The sequence below is a fragment of the Bos javanicus genome, chromosome 18 (assembly GCF_032452875.1).
Source record: "Bos javanicus breed banteng chromosome 18, ARS-OSU_banteng_1.0, whole genome shotgun sequence".
NCBI classification, from domain to species: Eukaryota; Metazoa; Chordata; class Mammalia; order Artiodactyla; family Bovidae; genus Bos; species Bos javanicus.
The window spans coordinates 49393424-49399327 of NC_083885.1; the positions used below are offsets into that span (position 1 = coordinate 49393424).

The following is a 5904-nucleotide window of genomic DNA, read 5'->3' on the forward strand; positions in this document are numbered from 1 at the left end:
AAACGAGATGCCAGTCCAGGTTCGATGCACAATACTGGACGCTTGGGGCTAGTGCACTGGGACGACCCAGAGGGATGGTATGGGGAGGGGGAGGGAGGAGGGTTCAGGATGGGGAACACATGTAAAGCTGTGGTGGATTCATTTTGAAATTTGGCAAAACTAATACAATTATGTAAAGTTTAAAAATTAAATAAAATTTTTTTTAAAAAAAGTTGAATTGGCGGGGCCACCCCCCGGCCCGGGTGCTCTCCGTGCCGCGCGGAGACCCTCTGCACGCCTGGGAACACGGCGCTGCAAGCAGTGTGGAGCGTGCGGGCGGCGGTTGGCAGCCTGCGCGCTATCTCGGCACCACACTCGCCCTGCTCGCCGCGGCCCTGGGGACTAGGCGGGTGCTGTCCGAGCGCTGCGCACCGGCCTCGCTCTGCTGTCGGTGCTGAAATTCACAGAAAAACACGAATGGGTTACAACAGAAAACGGTGTTGAAACACTAGGAATCAGCAATTTTGCACAGGAAGCTTTGGGAGATGTTTACCGTAGTTTGCCTGAAGTTGGGATGAAATTGAACAAACAAAAGGACTTTGGTGGTTGGAAAGTGTGAAAGCTCCTAGTGAACTCTATTCTCTATCAGGAGAAGTAACTGAAATTAAGAAAACTCTAGCAGAAAGTCCAGGACTTGTCAGCAAATCTTGTTATGAAGATGGTTGGCTGAAGAAGATGACATTCAGTAACCCTTCAGAACTAGATGAACTAGTGAAGAAGCATATGAGAAATACATAAAATCGATTGAGGAGTGAAAATGGAAACCCTAAATAAACTAGTTTGAAACAACTTAAAAAAAAAAAAAAACACTTGAACTTCTAGATGTTCAAGCTGGATTTAGAAAAGGCAGAGGAACCAGAGATCAAATTGCCAACATCTGCTGGATCATCGAAAAAGCAAGAGAGTTCCAGTAAAATATCTACTTCTGCTTTATTGACTATACCAAAGCCTTTGTGTGGATCACAACAAACTGGAAAATTCTGAAAGAGATGGGAATACCAGACCACCTGACCTGCCTTCTGAGAAATCTGTATGCAGGTCAAGAAGCAACAGTTAGAACTGGACATGGAACAACAGACTGGTTCCAAATAGGAAAAGGAGTACGTCAAGGCTGTATATTGTCACCCTGTTTATTTAATTTATATGCAGAGTACGTCATGAGAAATGCTGGATTGGATGAAGCACAAGCTGGAATCCAGATTGCTGGGAGAAATATCAATAACCTCAGATATGCAGATGACACCACCCTTATGGCAGAAAGCGAAGAAGAACTAAAGAGCTTCTTGATGAAAGTGAAAGAGGAGAGTGAAAAAGTTGGCTTAAGGCTCAACATTCAGAAAACTAAGATCATGGCATCTGGTCCCATCACTTAATGGCAAATAGATGGGGAAACAGTACAAACAGTGACAGACTTTATTTTGGGGGCTCCAAAACACTGCAGATGGTAACGTCAGTGATGAAATTAAAAGATGCTTGCTCCTTGGAAGAAAACTATGACCAACCTAGACAGCATATTAAAAAGCAGAGACATTACTTTGCCAGCAAAGTTCCATCTAGTCAAAGCTATGGTTTTTCCAGTAGTCATGTATGAATGTGAGAGTTGGACTATAAAGAAAGCTGAGCGCTGGAGAATTGATGCTTTTGAACTGTGGTGTTGGAGAAGATTCTTGAGAGTCCCTTGGACTGCAAGGAGATGCAACCAGTCCATCCTAAAGGAAATCAGTCCTGAATATTCATTGGAAGGACCGATGTTGAAGCTGAAACTGCAATACTTTGGCTACCTGATGTGAAGAACTAACTATTTGTAAAGACCCTGATGCTGGGAAGATTGAGGGCAGGAGGAGAAGGGGAAGACAGAGGATGAGATGGTTGGATGGCATGACTGACTCAATGGACATGAGTTTGAGTAAACTCCCGAAGTTGGTGATGGATAGGGAGGCATGCTGCAGTCCATGGGGTCGCAAAGAGTCAGACACGACTGTGTGACTGAACTGAACTGATGGTCTACCCTGGAGAATGATTCATGTACACTTGAGAAGAATCTGCATTCTCTTGTTGGGGAATGATAGATTTCTGATAGGATTAGTTGTGCAAGTCTTGTTTCCTTGGCTTTCTGCCTAAATGTTCTGTCCATTATTGAAAGTGGGATACTGAAATCTCCAACTATTATTGTCGAATTGTTTGTTTCCCCATTTGATTCTGTTTTTTGCTTCATGTATTTAGGGGCTCTGTTAGGTGCTTATATGTTTGTTATATCTTCTTGATGAAATGATATCTCAATATGTCATTCTTTGTCTCTGGCAAAAAACAATTTTTTTTTCTCTGTAGTAATAATTTTTATCTTAAAGCCTGATTTTAAAGTGTTAGCATAGCCACTCCTGCTTTTTTTTGTTTACTGTTTGCTTGGTATATCTCTTCCCATATTTTTACTTTTAGTCTATTTGTGTTTTTGAATCTGATTTGTGTCTTGTAGATAGCATATAAGTGAAAGTATTAGTCGCTCAGTTGTGTCTGACTTTTTCGACCCCATGGACTGTGGCCCGCCAGGCTCCTCTGTCCATGGAATCCTTCAGGCAAGAATACTGAAGCGGGTAGCCATTCCCTTCTCCAGGGGATCTTCCTGATCCAGGGATTGAACCTGGGTCTCCCGCACTGCAGGCAGATTCTTTATCATCTGAGCCACCATATATTTGAATCATAAAAAATAATTTTTACCAATCTCTACCTTTTAATTGGAGTGCTCTGTGCTGTCTTTCAGGGAACCAGGTTGGTTTCAGCCCTGCCATTCCTTAACACATGGGTTCCCAGGTCACCTTTGAGATTTGCTTCCAGTCAGCTTGAAGAAGAAGGGAAAATGGAGCCTGCATAGGAGGTTTTTGTGGGACAAGCTTGGACATGGTGCCCACGACTTATATTCCATTGGCTACAAGTCAGCCATAGAAATACTTAACTGCAAGGGAGGTTGGGAAGTGTGCTTATCTCTATGCTGAGGAAAAAATGACAAGGACTTTGTGAAAGATTAGCAGAGTCCACCACAGTAATGTAAGAGAAGGACAGTGTATTTGGAGAATAACATTACCATCAATGAGGTTGCATATTCCACTTGCTAAAATATCTTGGTGATAACTTCTTTAGATCAGATAACTTTTGAAATGGTGGCTTTTGGAACTATAGTCCTGTAGGAGTCATGGCTCTGGAGTTTGCTTGGCTAGCAGGAGGAATTAATATTGCAGTTGTCAATTTATGGTAGACCTTAACTAGTAGAGGATGTGTACTGTCACTGATAAGAAATATCAGGCCTGTGTGACCCAGAAACTGTTAATTGAAAATGTCCATAAGGAAGCATTGAGGTTGCACAAGAGTTAAGATCTGGGTTCTGTTTACATACTCATAGCCTTTTGGGAATTTGGGGATAAATATTTTACAGTTATTTTAGTAATACTAGAAATAATAATTGGCACATATATGGTAGAAATGCTTATAAAAAGTGTCAATTATAGGAACACATCAAGAGCTTTCTCACCTGAAACAAAACAAGTAATGTGCCTAGAAAATGAAACCTGAAGGAAGAGAGAAGAAGAGTCTTGGACATAGGCAAGTTAAGATAAAGTATCCTTAAGGTTTATCTTAAATTTGCTTATGCCCAAGAAACTATCCTTAAGCTGGGCTTCCCCAGTGGCTCAGCGGTAAAGAATCTACCTGCAGTGCAGAAGCTGCAGGAGACACGGGTGTGATCCCTGGGTCAAGAAGATACCCTAGGGGAGAGCATGCCAACCCACTGCAGTATTCTTGCCTGGAGAATCCCATGGACAGAGGAGCCTGGTGGGCTACAGTCCATAGGTCACAAAGAGTTGGACACAACTGAAGCGACTTAGTGTGCAAGTATCCACAAGGTGCAACAGAAAAGGGAACCTGTTGAAAAATATTACAGAATGTCTCTTCATTTGGGTTTTTCCAGAAGTAGACCCTTAGACCTGGGAGCAAGTGCCAGTGATTTCTTTGGGAAGTGAAGGGAGTGGTGATGTGTTAATAGGGAAGGTAAGGCAATAAAGAGTGCTTTATTAACCCAGTGACTACAGTGCAAAGCAGAAAGTTAAGGCCACAAGAAAACTCTGGGAAGTAACACAAAACACATGCCTCAGAATTATCTCATGGGAGACTGAGGGTTTGGGGCAATTTATACACCAACTCTTAAGTGTCATTGATTAGGGTTGTTTCCTGGTGCATGTTAATTCTTTGGCATTTCCAGATTGCCATGCATCTATGGGGAGTATTGTTTCCTATAGTTCCAGAAAAGGACAGTAAGACACTGATGAAGGTTCTGGTGGTTGGAAATCCACTGGTGCACAGACACCAAGGAGTACGAGCAAGGTGCTGATGGTTTCTGTTAGAGTCTCCCCTGCACCACTCATGTCCACTGGTGCCTCAGTGAAGTTCAGTCCATCCTGTGACTGACCTGTCAAGTGGCAGCAAGTCACACTTGTTTTTCAAAAAGATATACAGTTGGACAAGTTAAGGTCTTCACTGCTGTAGTTGGCTGGCCTTGGTCAAATTTTATTTAGACTTCTCTCATACTTGGTCAGTACTTCGCTTGATCTGTGTTGCTTAGTTGCTGGAATAAATTATATAGCTTCTTGTCTGAGCAATCTGAACCCCTGGTTACTTTTCCCTCATCACACTGATGATGCTGCAGTCTTCTATCTACAGTTAGTTCTGGACATGGAAACATCAAAAGTTCTAGGTGTATTCTTCCTTGTTCCTGTTACATGGCATCAGTTCTGTATCCTGCCAGTGTAGTAATCTATTTCTTTGCTTGCTGTTCTCTTGGCACGAAGAGCCCAAAGTGATTGGGTGGCAACCAGAGCTTAAGATTAATGGAACTCTGGCTGTGTCCTCTGGTGGATGTGGTCCCTCTCCTGAGAACCAAGATCTCTAGAGCTGCAAGCTCTGGAATTTCCAGGACAGAAACTCATATTCTCCAAGTGGGTCATAAGAGTCCTGGTGAGAGGGGTCACTTCTCCATCCACCTCTCGTTTGCCCAAACCTGGGTATTCTGCTTATTGAGAACTGTGCCATACAATGGCTCTTGGTTTAAGGCATCTCGAGGGACTCTACTGCAGCACCACAGGGTAGAATCTCCAAGCTGATGCTTTAGCTGTGCTTGCAAAAGGTCACACAGAGGCAAGGAGTGACGCCTGGATTCTGTGCTCAACTGCTTTTAATATACTCAGCTCATTCAGATCTGAGGCATGCTCCCATTAGAGTCTGGGCTATTTTCAAGAATTATTCTGTTTCCTATATAGATGGAGTCTCTCTTCTTGTCCTGCCCCAGCCATTCACCATCAAGGGAGGTGGGAGGAGACATCACCCTTGTAGATCTTGTATATCAGAGAGATCTATAAGAAACAATGTCCCAGGTTTACTATTCAGGTTAGAAGTGGGGCACACTCACTCACTGGTTATTTGTGCACTCCTTCCACATGTCTATTTAGAGTAGCTTCTCTATGACAGGCCCCCTTGAAATAAACATCCCCTGATTTCCAAACCGTGCTTTCTGTCCATGTGACAGCTTTCGCAGCAGGGGTTCTGGGGATGAGACAGTCTTCAGGGGTGGGAGACACTTGGCCTTCACCAATTGTTCTCTTTAATAAATGGTTTCTGATGGCAGAAGATGACCTGTTGCTTTCCTTGTAGCTTCCGAAGGCTCACAGGTGTACTTAGAACCAAGTATAAGCCTCTTAGGTTCGTGCTGAAAGCTTTTGTGATAGGGATCCTGCTTCTCTGACATTTACCAGAACTTCTAAACTCACCTTGAGGGCCCTAAAAATAAAACATTGAACTAGATGCCATAAACATGCTATGATA

General features: G+C 43.1%; 1 pseudogene; it reads left to right on the plus strand.

Moving 5' to 3' along the window:
* Positions 1–216: 216 nt before the first annotated feature.
* On the plus strand, positions 217–794 carry LOC133229435 (glycine cleavage system H protein, mitochondrial-like; annotated as a pseudogene).
* The last annotated feature ends 5110 nt before the right edge of the window (positions 795–5904 follow it).